We start from the raw sequence: 19,103 nt of genomic DNA on the forward strand, positions 1-19,103 counted from the left end.
ACTGAGAAGCTTATTGGCTTCAATGGGAGCTGAATATCCACATCTGAAAGCAAATTTGGCCCAAAGTTTATGCTTGTTTTATAAATAAATAATAACAATTTTTGTCACCCTCCTCCCAAATCCTTGGCAGAAGCTTAGGCACCAACTCCATGGGTGCTCTGGGGCTATGCTAGGACAAGCAAGTGCAACCCACATTGACTACAGTTGGGAGTTGTGTAGATGCATCTGAGGATATTATATGGCCCTTTTTGGCTAGGCAAGTTTCACAGGGTGTATTTACATCCAACAGTTATGATGTAGATATAGTATGTAGAAATTTAATAAAACATTTTATAAATATAAGTAGACCTGCAAGAGACTTGGGAAAACCTACCTGTTGTGGAAATTCTCTTATTTTTAAAATATATACCTCAACAGTTGGTCAAATACAAAGCACACTCATTTAGAAGATCTGACAGGAGTAGGGCTCTGTTCCTTGCTATGAGCCTGGGACAAGGTCCTCAGACATGATGGGAAGAAACCATCTTGCATCACCCTCTAACCACTCCACCCAAAGAGCAACTATATCACTGCCAAAGTAACCTGAATTGCTCTCCCATGCTTTTGAGTTTAAGTAGCAGGGCTAATTTAGAATTGGTTGAGAAATATTGAATGCTACAGAGCACATCGCTACACTATTATGTGCAGTCTCAAGAGCTGGTTTCATTTGGAACACTGACCTCTGTTTAATAATTAGACCTGGCACTTTAAAATGTGCCCACTCCTGCTTCAATACTGATTTGAGAGGTTCCCACACTGACACTGTCAATGCAGCACTGAAGTGGGAGTAGAAAGGCATGTGTTACAGTGACATCCAAAAAGCCTCAGCTCTTTTAATAATGAAATTATTTTAGGATAGAATATAGCACTAGAGGTAGAATGCTCTGTAATTTGATCTTTCCTAATACATCTCTTTCACTGCATCCTCCAAGCATCCAAACTTATTCTTACAAATGTAAGCCTCTAGAGGCAGGGATAGTTTGGAGAAAGAATGGGAATGTTTGTGGTCAAATTGTATTTTAAGGTGATAAAACAATCAGGAGAGGCATAGCTTAGTGGTTTGAGTATTGGCCTGCTAAGCCCAACGTTGTGAGTTCAATCCTTAAGGGCCCCCTTAGGGAATCTACAACAAAATCATTACCAACATCCTGCTAGTGAAGGGAGGGGGCTGGATTCAATGATCTCTGTGTATCCCTTCTAGCTCTATGAGAGAGGTATTCTTCCAATATAAGGCCAAAAGTGAACAAAGTAGTAAACCAACATTTTTCATGTAACCTTTACAGGCATTAGTTTACCACAGTTAAGTCTCTACTGAACAGCTTACTGCTACTCTAGTAATTAGAAACTGATAGCAAAGATCATACATCAGTCAAAAAACAAACCCTTCTAAAATTCAATAGATTAAAGAAGGCATTCATCTAAGAAACTCATAATAATCCATTAGCTGTCTTACTCATATCCCATATAATTAGCATTTGTTGTTACAATAGCAGTTAGAATAATTCCCGCTAATCCATAAATAAGTACTTCCAATTCAAATAAGCCTTCAGATACCATTGTGATGGGTATGGCATAAGACATAAATAAAATTTCAGAAGCATATTTTATATTTAATATATTTGTTCCTTACAAAGAAAATAACATTGCTGTTTACTTTGGGTTTAGGAAAATGTTTTCTGTTCTTTTTCTTCTTTCCTTCCTTCTCTTCCTCCCTCCCCCCAATTGCAGGAACTTCATCAAATACAGGAGGACAAGAATTCTTGGTTGATGGAGACAAGCAACTAGAAAAACAATGTTGACAAAACACCCTTAAAATTATATTTTTCCTTGTCATGTGAATAAAATATTATTTGGAAATGAGTCTTTGTTATTATTTGTATTATGAAGGGCCACAACTTATCTTTTGTCTGAAATAAATTCTTCCTTGAAATTTGTTCTTTTCATTAGAACTTCAGTATTTAACACTTTGTTAACCCTTACACACAATAATTCACAGGGAAAACCTAGAAGTCTAGCCACATTTTGCAAAGATTTGGTAGTGAGGTCTCAAGTAAAATTGGGTGATTTTTTTCAACTGGAATTTTTTTTCACCAAAAAAATGAAGATTCAGGGTGATTGAAACATTTCATAAATTTGTGATGATTTTTTTTCAGTTGAAAGAAAAAAACCCTCAAAAATTCTGTAACAATAAAAATGTTTTGTTTCAATGTTTTCTAATCAAATGGCTTAGATTTTTCAAATTGATACATTATGTTTTGGAATTCCTTCAATGAAATGAAACTTTCTTTCTTTCTTTCTTTCTCACTAAATTTTTTAAAAAAAATATTTATTTTGGGTCTACTCAGAACATTTTTTTTTATTTTTCAGAACTACCAGCAAATTGGAAAATCATGTATTTGCACAGCTATAGTCTGAAGTCTTATGTTACTAACTGTGATTTATTTTCTTAAGTAGTTAAATTACCATTGTGGGAGCTGGTTCTTGCATATGCTACAATTCCAAAACTCTCATTGTGGAGTTTTAGGTGCACAAAGAATGCAGAATACAGCCCTTTATTTATTTTTTAAAATAATATCAGGGTTGGAGGGGACCTCAAGAGGTCATTTAGCCTAACCCCCTGTCATAAACAGATAGCTAAGGGTTAATGTCTCTTTCACCTGAAAAAAAGTAACCTGAAGCACCTGACCAGAGGACCAATCAGGAAACCAGACTTTTTCAGGTCTGGGTGGAGGGAAGTTTGTGTCTGAGTTCTTTGTCTTGTGCCTATCTCCCTCTTGGCTATGGGAAGGATTTCTCTATTTCCTGCTTTCTAATCTTCTGTTTCCCAGTTGTAAGTACAAAAAGATAGGTTTATTTTTTTGTAGTTATATGTGTATAGTTGCTGGAGTGTTTTGAATTGTATTCTTTTTGAATAAGGCTGTTTATTCATATTCCTTTTAAGCAATTGACCCTGTATTTGTCACCTTAATACAGAGAGACCATTTTTATGTATTTTTCTTTCTTTTTATATAAAGCTTTCTTTTTAAGACCTGTTGGAGTTTTTCTTTAGTGGGGAACTCCAGGGAATTGAGTCTGTGCTCACCAGGGAATTGGTGGGAGGAAGAAGTCAGGGGGAAATCTGTGTGTGTTAGATTTACTAGCCTGACTTTGCGTTCCCTCTGGGTGAGGGGGGAAGAGAGATTAGCTCTCGGTACTTTTGTTTTCCAAGGCTGGAAACGGGGAGGGTGGAATCCCTCTGTTTAGATTCACGGAGCTTGCTTCTGTGTATCTCTCCAGGAACACCTGGAGGGGGGAAGGGAAAAGGTTTATTTCCCTTTGTTGTGAGACTCAAGGGATTTGGGTCTTGGGGTCCCCAGGGAAGGTTTGGGGGGACCAGAGTGCCCCAAAACACTCTAATTTTTTGGATGGTGGCAGCTTTACCAGGTCCAAGCTGGTAACTAAGCTTGGAGGGTTTCATGCTAACCCCCATATTTTGGACGCTAAGGTCCAAATCTGGGACTAGGTTATGATATGAGTGGCAGCGTTTGTGGGAAAGATAGAATCCAGAAGCCAGTAAGAATATTATACTTTTCTTTTCTCTGCTAGGGGCTTTTAAGCAGAGAGGAACGGTTTGGTTTTAAAAGGAACCAGAGAGAATTTTTTTTTCTGCTCTCTCTGGCAGTTTTTGGCTTGCATATTAAGCAAGGAACCATTAAGGGACTATTACGGGTCTTTTGTCACACAATAGCACTCCCATTAGGGGGCAATTACCAGCACTATACACATGCAAATAAAGTGGTTTTTCTGGTTTACTTTATATTGAAAAGATTAGCTAGAGGAAGAAAGGGAAAAAGGCACTGTTGCTAGGCAGACCCCAGGAGGCAACAGAGAAACTGCAGTTCAGAAGACAAACACCGGAGGGCACCCCAACACAGACCCAGCCAAATGCAGTTAACTGGACGGATGACTGTCAAAAGGCCTTTACCCAACTTAAGGCAACGCTCATGTCTGACCCTGTGCTCAGGGCCCCAGACTTTGACAAGCCATTCATAGTAACTACGGATGCATCTGAGCGTGGTATAGGAGCAGTACTCATGCAGGAAGCAACGGATCACAACTTCCATCCTGTCGTGTTTCTCAGCAAGAAACTGTCTAAGAGGGAAAGTCACTGGTCAGTCAGTGAAAAGGAATGCTATGCCATTGTGTACGCCCTGGAAAAGCTACACCCATATGTTTGGGAACGGCGGTTCCAGCTACAAACTGACCATGCTGCACTAAAGTGGCTTCATACTGCCAAGGGGAACATCAACAAACTTCTTCGTTGGAGTTTAGCTCTCCAAGATTTTGATTTTCAAATTCAGCACATCTCAGGAGCTTCTTACAAAGTAGCGGATGCACTCTCCTGTGAGTTTCCCAGAATCCAGTAGTTAAAAAGTGTTCTTAAACTGTACAAGTCTGTTAGTTATATACTTAGTGGTATATGTAACGGTGCATGTGTTGTATTAATCTGTTTAGTTTAAAGTTCTAGGAGGAAATCGCCGCCAGTGAGCTTCCCCACTGTCTGCAATTTGGGGGGCGTGTCATAAACAGATAGCTAAGGGTTAATGTCTCTTTCACCTGAAAAAAAGTAACCTGAAGCACCTGACCAGAGGACCAATCTAACCAGTAATTTTATGCCTTGCAGCCCAGCCCAGCTGCGTCCATGCCACACATCTTTCATCCCTGTGCTGACATACCCTAGAGCCTCCATTCCACAGACACTTAAATACACATGCTTAGATTTACTATCAATGTGGTCAATCTCATCGTAGTAAGGAATGGGGCATCTAAGTCATTAGTGCAAATTCACCAGAGTCTAGTTAATATTCAGAACTAACTTGCCAATCAGACCTGGAAAGAAACTAGATAGTTCTGAAAAGACTCAATAGTTACAGTATTTCTAATCTATAAATTACACTCTATTCCTGTGTCTATCTAAGCATTTCCACTGAACTTCTTTCCATAGTATCTGAATGCCCAATGCTCTAGATACATTTACAGAGCTACAGTGTAGAAGACTGATTCTACTCATAAGAATACATTTGAGGGTCGGGGTGAGGCTGGAATCCGAGCTTGTTAAAACTCTTAGCCCTATTTGTATTTTAGACCATATTAATGATGGTTACTGGAGTACATTGGGAGTAACCCCTCTCCACCATGACCCCCGTCATTTGCTTTGCTATATCTAACAGCCAAGCAAGCCTCTTCCATCTATTTCTATTTGTCCTCCAAGGACCCTGCAGTCAAACTGCTGCCAAGCTATAACTCATTTATAACCCTAAGGAGAAAAAGCTTATTAGTAATTATTTAATTATAAGTATAATTATTTAAATATCTGTAATAAACACAGCCATTTCCTCTGACCTTCAGTTTCTTGATCAAATTTAATCAGTCAAACACAAGACAATAATCACATAACATTTACCTATTATTATGGTAATACATGCTAATAAAGGGCCCAGTCTTGCGCCCATTGAAATTAGTGAGGGGAGGGAAGAACAGCTACTGGCTTCAATGGAAGCAGGATTGAACCCTAAGAATATAATATAAGACAAGATTTTCAAAAATAGGAAGCCTAAAGAAAGTTGAACTTTGAGGGCCACATTTCCAAAAGTGCTCAGCACTGAACAATTTCCATTGAGGACACTAGAAGCTTCCAGTGACTCAGTACATCTGAAAATCTGGCCTTACATATAGGTATTTAGATATAGATTGGAGTCTAATTTGAAGATTCCTATTTTGAAAAATCTAGGTCCTTGTTATAACATATGGAGATATACCTATTTCATAAAACTGAAAGGGATCTTGAAAGGTCATCAAGTCCAACCCCTTGCTTTCACTAGCAGTACCACATGCTGATTTTGCCCTAGATCTCTAAGGGGCCCTTTCAAGGACTGAGCTCACAAGCCTTGGTTTAGCAGGCCAATGCTCAAACCACTGAGCTATCCCTTCCCCTCAGAACTCAGATATTAGCAATAAAATAAAATCCTTATTAGTCAGAGTAACTATGCTAATGGTTAAGAGTAGAGTCACCTGAAAACCAAATTCATGAACAATTTTGGAATGTTTAAGAGTTTTGTTTTGCAGAGGTTGCATGATTTTTTTGGTTTGTTTTTTTTTCCAAAACATTTTGCAATATTTTCAGTTTGGAGTTTTCCCCTCTTCTGTTTTTTTCCCCTTTGCTTCCAGTAATGAAAGGTTAAGTCATAGAAGCTAGAGATGGTGCAGAAAGAAACACAACCAGGGTTGGAAGTGGGGAAGCTGAACTGGAACTCTCAAAGACTAATAAGGCAGCTGTGTTGGATGTTCTTTCCCTGCTTTCTGCTGGTGCAGCCCTCTTTTCAGTACCAAAAATATCTTCAGTGTGACCCAGAAACTGAGAAGAGAAATGAGATATAACCAGATGAGAGATAGAAAGGAAAAAAACCAATAGGTATCAAATGTGACATAGTCCAATAGTGTATTAAAAACTGTGTTAAAATTACAAGCTATCATTTTAAGTACAAGGTGTTCTCTGATCCTGCTTGCAGGCTATGGGGCTCTGTAGTGAAATCTGGGTATGGGTCATCAGCAGTCTACAAAGAGCATGCCTATAGCAAGGTGGGTTGGGTGGTACCTCACTCCCATAGGGAGGAGTCTGCTTTCTGTCTCTCTCTTTTGTATTAGGGTTCTGGATTCTACAAAATAATCTAGTATTATGTTGCAACTTTCCAGAAAAAATAAAATGATAAAACTTCGCTGTGTGTATGCTGGGAATATAATCATTCCCATTTCTGGAGGCTGCAGAATTGGGAACTAGGTCTCCTAGATAACTCCAGGATCTGTAGATTTTTCTGGTCCTATGGCAGCCATCCCCTGTTAGTCCCAATGAACATCAGCACAATCCCTTTTCTAATATCAGTTAAAATTGACTGAGATTGTTAATTCATTAGCATCTATGGAGAAGATTGCCTATTTTAGGAAGAGTTTAAAACTCAACTCACTTGTGAACTCTGTTAAAGCCAATCGGAGTTTTAAAATTGTCTTCAATAACAGGGTCAGACTTATGGTGGATATAGCCTAGGTTGTAGGGCAAAGTATTACTGTACCAGAAAAAAAAATAGCACAGAAGACTTTGTAATGAGTATTAGTGACTATGTTAAAGTATATTCCTGTACCTACCAACTTGCATAGGCAGTAGAATTGCTGTGGCCTTTAATTGTTTTCCTACGTAGAAACTTTTTCACTTTAATTAGGACAAGTAGTCACCAAGATATCATGAAGAGTCAGGCACTGACCTGACATTAAATAATTGTCTAGCAGTCCTTTAATCTTAGTTCTTCTGACCTTGATGTGCCTTTGAAGATGTGTTTGTAGGGGATATACACTGGAATATCCCTAAATTTCATCAAAATCCCACTCGAAGAGGACAACATTCTGAAGTCATAAACATAAACTATTCTATATTTACCTTTCACAACAAAATTATTTATTTACTTACTTTCTCTTGGGAATGCTGACAATCACATTATTAAAAATTAATAATACTTAGCATGTTTTGCTGAACATTTTTATTGCACATATTTTTAGAACTTAACTAAATTTGGAATCGTATTTGGAATACATATATATTAAATCCCCAAGTCATGATTCTTTTTTTCTCCCTGACATACATTTAGTAAAAGAGACATTTCCAAAATTCCCATCCATTCTGCATGCAAATTCAGCTAATTATACACTGATTGACAAGGCTATAAAAGGACATTCTTGTGAGAAGATAGGTTTAGCGGCTTGCTGCTCTAAAAATTAATGTGTGTAGGCATTCTGCAATTTTCCTGTGGAAGCTTTATGTAGGAGTCAGGCAGATACAAATACATATAAGAAAATCTGCTATCCCTGTCACTCATATAGTGTCAATATTATATAGGGTTTGGAGTTGTTTAGAAGTAAATACTCACAGTAGAGCAGTGTGGACATTGTGATAGATCAATAATACAACAATAATGACACAGTTTCAACAGGATCAAAAATCAATCTTACCTAACCATTACCTGAATCAGCAGGTTCTAATTCTTTAGAGTTCAATCGCAGGCGTGAATGAGTGCTGGAAAAAACTACACTGGCATGTACAAGATGGGCAAAATGTACGGACTGCGTTCTACTCTCATTGGAATTTTGCAACCCAATTAAGACTATTTAAACAGCAGGAGGACTGAGAAAAAACAGCTCAGGAACGTACTAGTGGTTTGATTTACCAGGTGCTTTATATTCTCTAGAAAAATTAAAATATATATATACTTTACGGTTGATCAAGATCAAAGGTGCACACGATTGCAGCCCATATGAAAATGTGCTCCAGAACCATGACCTATTCATCTATATTAAATAATACCTATGTTTCTCATTAATTCAGGCTCCTACAGGTGCAGCTGTACTGGGGGAGTTGAAGCAAGGAGAGAACGAGGGGGAGAGGTGCAGTCTGTGTTCTCCCCTCACTTCATCCCCATGGTGCTAACATTCAGGGGAATTAAGTCAATGTAACTTCCTGGCCTGAAAAATATATAACACCCCTGGGACAGTGAGCGCTTTTCCTCATTTGTCTCAGGAGATAGAAATGCGTCATGGCTGGATGCAGGGCTCTAGTCTTAACCACTAGGATAAACCTGAAGAAGACTTTTCTCTCAAATTTCCCTCTCTGCTGTGCCCTGTAACAGCCCGATCAACTTTTCTTCTGTGCAGTCCTGCCTCCCAAGCCCAACAGCAAATGCTAGAGCTCTCTAAGTGGACCAGCCCATCTTTCTCTATCAAACTCCATCATCCTTTGTATTTTATTTCTTTTAATGTATGAGGTTTCTAGGTCTGGTGATTCTAGATTCCCAACCGAGGAGTGGCTGTTGGCTGAGTGGGTTAACTTGTCCCTTCCCAGTTTAGTCATGCTCTTTGCACAGCTAGAAGCAGAGCTGAGCATCTGAAAGCCACTGAATTCTGAGCAGCTATTCTCCTAACTATGCCCAGGAAGTATGCTACTGAACCATTCATCCTGCTCTCAGGGGATTTGGCCACAGCTAAAAATTCCTTGACCCACTGGGGGCCATTCACTTCCTCCTGTGTAAAATTTTGAAGATTGAAGCAGAAGATGACTGAAGGAGCAACCTCAAGAAAGAGAGAGAGAGGGAGATTGATTATTTCGATGTCTGGCAAATTAAAGAAAAGGAAACGGGGGGAAAGACACTCCCTCAGAAATTTAGGAGCTTTTCCCTTCTCACCCTCATCCCCTAAACTATATTAGCCACCTCATGAGAACAGTAAGACTGTCGTTGACTTCAAGGAGAGTTGGATTTGAGTGAAATGGTCAATACAACCACACACATATGCATGATCACACTGTAATTTAAGAAAGTTCAAACTGGAAAAAAGACATTCATTTTTAATAGCAAGGATAATTAACTACTGAAACAGATTACCAAGGGATGTGGTAAGGCCTCCATTCTGCGGGGTCTAAAAATAGGCTTGTTCTAAAAAATAGGCTCCAGTTTAAGCAAAAGTTATTGGGCTAGCTGTGGAAATCAGTAAGTGAAACTCTATGAACTATGTTATGGAGGAGATTAGAGTAAATGGCCACAATAGTTTCTTGTAGCCTTTAAATTTATGAGTAGGTGAAAATCCATCAGGAGAACATGAAAATACTATATGGAGTGAACTGTTGAATTGCTATATGTAGGGTGGGAAATTAACACATTACCCATGAAAGTTGCAACCTGACTCCATATCCCATTACAAAAATAACTTGCAATAACTAAACTAGTTTTGGTTGCCACATTGCTATGTGGACCTGTTGTTTCTAGAAGGCAGAATGCTTAGGATTAACATTAGAGTATTAGAAAGTTAGGATTTTACAAGAATCGCTAAAATACCACCGCTCGGGGGGTTACAGAATAACCTAAGAATACAGAACATGAATCACTGTTCAGAGAAGTACTTTTCAGAGCAACCACCTTCATTAAACGGCAAATGTGTATCTGGTACATGGGTCTCGTAGTGTCAAAGACCCTGCAAAGCTGTTCTATTCATCTTTAGTCTTGCATCTAGGAGAATACTGATATTGTTCTAAAGCTTATGGCATATCGTCATTTTTATTTATTTTAATGTTTTCTGTTATGTGTTGAGGGAAACTAGCAGGGAGACATATCCCATTGAATTAAAATGTTAACACATCAATAATTATCAATAATAACAACATGATGCAGGTACCATGGAGATTTTAATTAACAAAAATTGACATAAAAGAAGAAAGGCAGATTCAATCTGATTCTCTAACAGTGAATGAATAACTAGGATCTATTGCTGACCTACCTTATACACTCTGCATCTTCCCCGAAATCCCTGGATTTGCACAAGAGATAAGACAGGAGAAGAATTTAGTCCTTATTGTCCATAACAGTAAGCTTCATTGGAAAATCTGAAACATGAAGCCTTCTGTTTTAATAAACAAAGTGCCATTACATAATTCAGTTGCCTTCACCCCTCAGCGTGTGACAACCAAAAACTCTGCTTAATACAGAGAATGTCAAGTTCCTTATATTTCCAATTAACGAACAAACAAAAACCTCAAAACCCTCTGTCTCCTTCAGTGTATTGCTGCACAGAGATAACTGTTAACAGTGACCAAAAATGGACTAAAATCTGCATGTGAGATATTTAAATCTTGCTAAATCAATACTTGTAGCACCAATATGGCATTTCTATATACAGGGCATGTTCCAAAGCTCATGGAAGTCCAACAGGTGGCTCTGTGGTGCAATGGATTATGCGCTGGACTTCTGGAGGATGAAAGGATTCAAAGGTTCTGGGTTCAAGCTGCAGGAGAGTCACATGTTGGAGGGTAGGGATTGATGCATCAATCAGTGATTTGAGCATTGGCCTGTTAAACCCAGGATTATGAGTTCAATCCTTAAAGGGTCCATTTAGGCATCTAGGGCAAAAATCTGTCTGGAGACTGGTTCTGCTTTAAGCAAGGGGTTAGACTAAATGACCTTCTCAGGTCTTTCACAATCTTGATATTTCATTTTTTTCAATTCAAAGACTTCTAAGGGAGTTGAATCAAGTCCATAAATGTTATGCCTTGTTAAGTGACAGTGTGATTGGTTTACAGCAAATCAAAAGTACCATAGTGATTGCAATGGGAGGGTAAAAGAAACCCAGTAATGCGTGTAGCTGAAGACCCAAACAGGAGTTAATAGAATAGCAATAAAAATTAAGTTTTTCTGTCAACGTTTTAATCACTTCCTTTGCTTTGTTTACAAACTTAGATAGATAACGTGAAAAATGTCAGCACTTTTTTCTGGAGGATTTGTGAATTTGGGTTCACTAAGCATCCTTAAGAGCACTTACTGCAAAGTGGCAAGCTCTTAGGCATGCTGAGAAAAAGATGATATGGGGAGGGAGTTTAGAAGGACCTGTATGCAGGAAAAGCTAAGTCTTCAAACACGTTTTACTCTTCCTGTAGCATGTCTTTTGGGAGACCTTAAATAGCTCTCATCAATACTCCAATTGTGGTGCTCCCTAATCTTACTCCTCTGATTGAGGGTATGTCTACACTGCAATTGAAAACCCTTTGACAGCTGACTTGGGCTCACAAGGCTCAGTTTAAGAGGTTGTTTCATTGCAGTGTAGCTCTTTGGGCTGTGGCTGGGCTCTAACACCCTGAGAGGTGGGAGTTTCCCAGAGCTTGGGCTACAGCCTGATCCCAAAAATCTGCACCACAGTTAAGCCCTTGCTCCAAGCCCATTCGCCCGCGTCAGCTGGTACGGGCCAGTGACATGTGTCTAATTGCAGTGTAGATGTACTCTGGGAATAGGGATGCCAATTTTGGTTGGAATGTATTCCTTGAGTTTCATCACATGTTCTGGAGACTCCAGAACAAGCCTGGAGGGCTGGCACCCTTACCTGAGCAGCCATTCAGGTCTGAGCAAGTCCCACAGCATGGACAGCAGTTGGCAGTTTCTTTAGCATTTTCTATTCCCTTCCTTAGATGTGGCAGTGCCATTTTATGGTAGACAAAATTACAACAACTGACAGGAAATATGGCTTCAATAAGCCAATGGAAGTCTTGACTTCCAAAGGGCCAGGATTTCTCCTTTGCATTTCATATGCACCGCAACAATAGGTGGACGTTCTCCAATGGATGAAATGGGAATTATGTCAATATATTCTTTTAAAAGTTTCATATGAAAAGAAAAAATGTACTTTTTCTCTTTAGATATATATTTTACACCAGCAATTCATTCGTATAATTCTATACAATAATAAGTAGACTTTGTAAAAACCTCCACCAAAAATAATTTCATTTCATGTTTCTTTTATTAAGATTTCCTTTATCTGTCTATAAGCCCCCCCACCTCCATCCCCATCCCCCGAACAGCCTGTGCACTCTCTCTCTTTTCATGACTCAACAATATTAGGATATCTTTTCCTCAAATATGCTATTCTATCTTGAAGTGTCTACGGTATATATTTGGGGACTTTTTGTGGCACCCATTGTTACCCAAGAACCTCTTAATGCCAAATGGCAAGGGGCTACTGAGGAGTTACAGGGAATCTCTTGGGTTTCACATGTACATTCTAGTTCCACCAAAGAATATCCCATGAAATCTCAAATAAGTGTCACGCTGGCCATCAATATGATTGTGAAATGCTTGTACAGATGTTGAATGATGAGTTATGTATATACATTGACAATTATATTCATATATAATTATATTCTTAAAGGTCTGTGTCTAGGGACTGACCAGCAGCAAATGTGTAAAAAAGGTTTGCTGGGAGACAAGGAATGTCTGGCTGTCTGTCTCTTTACATGTAAATTAAAGTAATGCATAATTCACAATGGATCTCCTATCACTTGCCTGAATTGAATGTGAATTGATGGTTGGAACTAACAGGAAATGGGGGAAAACTGTGTGGAGGAAGGGGGTCCATATCTTAAGGTGCACATAAAAGCTTTGTCCTACTACATTTAGGAGACAAAGAAGATACAGTATCATCCTTCACTGAGGAAGTAAATGCACAACATTTCCTTTATAGAAAAAGGGTCTCATTCATGCTTGGATGAAAATGCTGGTGAGAACTTTGGATGAAATAAACTTCTTTAGACAGGACGTTAAACTGTTAGTTAAGTTTGGTCTCTAGAAAGTGTTATGAATTTGTTTTATTGTACCCATTTGTTTCCAATAATCTTACTCACTATCACTTGAATCACTATTCTTTGATGATACACTTATTCTTGTTTTCACCATAAGTATGTCTAAGTGCTGCAGTGTTATAAAGTGTTGATCCTGAGTTGAATCATACAAGCTGATGTGTTTTGCTCCTTTGGGACCAGCAGGTCTGGTAACTCTACAGATCATTCAGTGAACAGGGACTGGACACTGTAGGGTGTGCTCTGAGGACTTGGGAGTTGGTGTGTGTATATCACTACCTGTACAGACAAAGCAGGGCCCGTGGCAGTGCTGCCAAAGTAGCTGAGCCACAGCAGGTACAGACAATACTTCCATGCTAAGGACAAGTGGTGATGAGGTCCCTTGCAATCCTTGGTATTCCTGGGGAGTATCACATACATACTTAAATGAACTTTGAAAAGGTATCTGTTTGCATGCTTCCCATTGTAGGATCAGGGCCTATGTTTCTATTCTGCTCTATATAGGTTCTTATACCATGCTCTGATACCGTTGTATCTGAGCACCTTCCAGTAGTACATTAAGCAACATGACTACACATCCGCCACATGTTGTTTGTTCTTGTAACTTGCAAGTGGCCCTGTTGTATATTGTTGGACTGGATATGTTTAACATCTATTATCCATTCTGCAGCCCAGTGGTTTGCCTAATTAGTCCAGTGTCTAACTTTGATATTTATAGTTATTATTAATGTTCCTTTAATCTACAATTTATTTGCAGTGAAATAATCAAGTAATGTGTCTCTTTAGTGTAAATTAACACAGAGAGAACTAGGGAAAGCTATATATCTTGTCCTATAATTTTAAACACTCATCAATATTTTCTTCTAAAATTCATATGATTAACAGTTTCAAAACATTTATTATACTTCTGGCTCTGCTTTTAGATCACCCATAAGCTGTAAATTAGAATCTCTCAAGTGCTAACTATATAGCTGAAGTTCAGGGGAAATATCCATCAACATATATCAATGGCTGTTATATTTCCTGTACTTTTTTTTTTATTCCTTTCTTCTGATGTTATTTGGAGATAGGGTTTATTCAAACTGCTTCCTCCACCCCGCATAGATTTAAAATTGAATTAAAGGAGCTTTTGTCTGAGTAGTAGATTCAGGATTGCATCTAGGTGTCTCTCTAGAAATATAGTGGGCACTATTTCAGTGTTGTTAAAACTATAGCACTGGAAAGGAATTCTTCAAGGAATGATTGGCATAAACGATAGCTATTTCTGTTGCAACTGTCATTTCAGTTTGTTGATAGTGATTCCCATCAGTTTGGTGATAGTTATTTAGAGTTATTTCCTTATGCACTTGCATACACCCATAAAAAGATTCCGTGGGAAAGTGTAATGGTTATTATTTTACTGTAAGCTTGCTTGACTATTGTCCCATCCTGCTATTGAAGAATCATCCAAAATATAGGGGACAGTTAAACTATATGTTAGAGGTAAACCAAAAAATATTAAACAAAACCACCATAGACGAAAGCTAGAAAGTAAGAAATGAAAGGCAAAGGCAATAGCAGTGGTCTGTGTGTCTTTCCCCTAAAAAACATTCTCTCTTCTCCTATGGGTTTATTTTTTTTAAAGTATTATTATGGATTCAATCCCATTTTCACTGACGCCCTTGGCAAATCACCCTTTTACATTTATGGGTGTAAGATTGGGTCCTAGAAGGAGGAATTGAATGAATGTATCTTAAGCATGTAATTGCATTTGCAGTGAGTCCTACTGAAATCTGTGCGACTTAAGTGTGTGCCAAAAGATAAGCACTGCTTAATTCATTTGTTGAATAGGGAGTTTCCTGAACTGGGGCCTAGATTATTAAAACTTAAACTATTTTTAAAATGTTAATGCCAAAATGTGTCTTGGAATGTATATGTTCAAACTTGCATTGAAATTAAGGGGACTTATTTGCATGTATCAAATGTCAGAACTGAATAATAATTTACATAGTTCAATAGTTAATACACAGATAGATAGGAGAAAATAGGAACACAAGAGAGGCCATACTAAGTTAGCCAGGGGTCCAGCTGGCTCAGTATCCTGTCTTCCAACACTAGCCAGTGCCAGATGCTTCAGAGAGAATGAACAGACCAGGGCAATTATTGAGTGATCCCTCCTCAGTTGTCCAGTTCCAGCTTCTAGCAATCAAAGGTTTAGAGACACCCAGAGCATGGTGTTGCATCCCTGACCATCTTGCCAAATAGCCATTGATGGAACTATACTCCAAGGTGTAATCCACCTGACAGAGTTCTTTTAAATTCTCAATGTTATCCCATATGTATTTCCCATTGTTTGTCTTTAAACAATTATCAGATCCTTGTTAAAGTAATATCAGTGTATTTCAGTGTAATCTCATTTTTGTATTAAAGAGTGTTTCAATTTAATTTGGTTTTCAGATAAGTAAGGAGGCAGAGGAATTTGGTTTTCTCTTGTTTTTTTTAATTTACATCAGAATTTTTAATAAATACTGTTTAGTAGCCAGGAGGCTAAATGTATTTAAATCATTATCTAATTAGGTTTCTTAATGCATTACCTTTCACTTTGGAAATTTAAACAATCTAAGCAATTTTGTGACTGTACTGGTATCCTACTCTTTTCTGTTGGTTTCTACTTGGCTACATTTAGCAAGTAATTGGTTCTGCTGGACCTAAGTATTGCATTGATTTGTTTCAATGATTCGTCATAAAGGGCTGAGCTAATTGTATTTTGGGGTGTTTGGATCTTTAAAGCCAACTTCAGAAGTTTTGTTTCACTTTCTATGGAAAGATGGAAGGGGTATACAATTCATGTTAGGTGCAATTGTGAAAAAATGGGAAGCACTCCTTGTGAATTTTGAAAGATTTTGCAACATTTTAAGGTATTTTGTGAAAGACCCAACTATTTTTCCTTTATTGTTAAAAACTGCTAGAATCTACTACTACTACTACACTTGAAAGAAATAAAAGTTTATCTAGCAAGGCAAGTCAAATGACTCTAATGTGTATTTCTCCCTCCTCCTCTCCTAGACATTGCCCTGGTAAGAAAACTGAAACAGTTCCTTTGCCCAAGGATCTACACTTTAGAAACTGCCCCCTTTAATGCTGGTAGGTAATCCCACTTCACAGAGTATTTTAAGTTCTGTATCTACAAATGTTGTAGGTGGATATGAAACTTTTTAACAGTAAGAACTGTACTGTGGTAAACACAAGGCAAACAGCTACAAAGGGAGGTAGTAATTAGTGCCAGGGGGTTAAAAGGCCTCTCCCAGTCCACTGAGGAGAGATAACCACGGGGAAATAAGGTATAGCTGGAAAAGGGGTTACTAGGGAACTAATTAAGTTCAGCTGGCTCCAACTTCTTGTGACCTTTTTAAACCCTTCCCTGCATGGAAGTATGTGGGGGTGAGAGAGTGAGAGAAGTTGCCAGTAGGCTGGGTGCAGCAAGACCCTGAACCCTTCCAGGAAGGAAAGCTGCACTCCCTCCCCAGGAGGGAAGGAAAACAAGCACAAGGGATGGACTGGGGAAAGGAATAGCCGGACTCTGTGCCACCATTAAGGATTTGCTTTGCCCAAGCCTGTGTCTCCAAGGCTAAAAAGGACTGGGCCTTGAGGAGAGGAAGGTACTATGCCACAATACCTACTCCATGCACATATCAAAGCTGTCAGAGTCTCATGCCTTTTCTTACCAGCAATTGTTTGCTAGCTGAATAATAAATATGAGAAAAATATGAGAAACAAACAAGCAACAGTAAACAATGTCCATGATGTACAGAAAACACCTGACAGAATTAGAGGAAGTCAGTGAGTATGACCAGGGCCACAGACACTTTGCCTCATTTCTTCATATTTGGGAAGACACCATCCATCACCTATTTCAATGGTCACCACTAATTAACAACAAATAGTGAGGTGACAATATGGGAGAGGTTAGAACTTTGGCTGCTTGATTTAAAAAGTGAAAATCCTGAGGCACTATGTATTCCTGCTATAGTGCCAATGGCACATATAAAGATTAAAAAACCTTCAAAGATCTACTTAAGAATTTAACTATTGACTAATCTGATGTTTCCTTAAGAGTCATCCCATTAAAGCTAAAATGTATGAAATTGGCATGAAAAAGAAAAAACAACACTCCACCAACACTATTAGCACAGCATGGGCCTGACCCTGACATCATTACTCGCGTTAACAGTCCTGCTGACTTCACTGGGACTACATGTGGTGATCAAGAATTACTCACATGAGTAAGAGTTGCAGGACTGTGCCCATATTTGAAGTCAGTGATTACTACAGTAGCTGGTTCTTCCATTAGACAGATTTATGTGACTTCAGACTTCTATATCCAACTCTTAACTTAACCGCTAGGTATTCATACTATGCTCATCACCATAGTATCTGAACATCCATGTAGAGCATGCATTAAATACGGTTGCTCGCTGTGTTCGAGCAGCAGCTTTTGCAGTGCTTAAAGACCAGAAACTACAATGGCAACACCAACAGATGCATGGAGTATAATACTCTGTAAAAATTAAAATGTGTTATATGTACGTATATTTACATTAACATCCACCTCCTTCTGGAAGCAGATACTATAAAGTCTGGAGGCATGACTTGCAACAAGACACATTTCCTTTATACATTAAGTTCTATACACCAAACTTTCATTTGCTGCTAGGGAGGTTGTCAAACTGTTTAGATTCAGCCTCCCAAACTTTGTAAAAGTTCTGGCCACACTCACCTCTGGCAATGGCATTCCACTGATGATCAGATCTGGTTGCTGGGGACTCTGCCTGTGAAGGTGTGGGGATAAACATGGTTGGAGCCTGTGTTCCTAGTGTTCTGATTCTCCACACTGAGGAAGGTACTTTCAGATCTGCAGCAGCCCAGTGGCAAGGTCTGCTGATGATAGTCAAAATAGTTGAGAGATGAAGTAAGGGAAGAGCAGCTCACCACACTGGTATGTACAAAAACTAAAAAGATACAGAAACATAAACATAGATTAAAAACAAATAACAGACAATCGTTAAAACCCAAGCTTATTCCTTAACACTAGGGCTCCAATCCCAAAATGCCACTGTACAAAGAAAAGCCACTGAAGTCACTAGGAATTCTGTGCTTGGAAGACTTCCAGGACTTCCTAAGTAACTACTCAGCAGAGTTATATGCTTGTGCTAATAGACTGACAGCTGAAGTTTCTGTATTTGGACCTCCACCAGTTGCCCAGCAATATGACTTGTAAACTAGGTCTCCTCCAGAGTACCTTCCCACCAGTGGGATTTTAAAGATTGTTACTGTCTCTATCTTCCTCAGAAATGTTCAATTTGAGATATAGACAAACTCTTCAACCTCCTTTTTCAGAAGTTAATTTCCAACTGCCTGGCTTCACAGTTCTCCCTTTATCAACTCTCCTTCATTCCAGGTTTCTACAGCACTCGTATATATAGAGAGAATATATATAGGATGCACTTGTCAAGTCAGTTTTGGGCCCTGATCCAGCAGAATACTTAAGCACTCACTTGATTTTAAGCACATGGGTAATCAGAGCCATGCTGGCGTACAATTCAGAACTTCCATATTATTTGGTAAACAGATTAGTTGAAACTCCTTACAGTCACACTTATGAGCAGCTTTACTCAACACGATGTTTTCATGTTGAAATGTTCACTAATTATGAATCTGTCATATCTATGTGGCTAAAATTTTTAAAGCATATGTGCTAATGTGAGCAACCACTTTTGCATGAACAAAACATTCACTCCATACATGAAAGCTTGGTTTGCATGTACATCAAAATATGCGTGTATAAATCCTAGACATTGAGGGCTTGAGCATACATTTCCTATGCAGCTGACTC

The sequence above is a fragment of the Gopherus flavomarginatus genome, chromosome 8 (assembly GCF_025201925.1).
Source record: "Gopherus flavomarginatus isolate rGopFla2 chromosome 8, rGopFla2.mat.asm, whole genome shotgun sequence".
Taxonomy (NCBI): domain Eukaryota; kingdom Metazoa; phylum Chordata; order Testudines; family Testudinidae; genus Gopherus; species Gopherus flavomarginatus.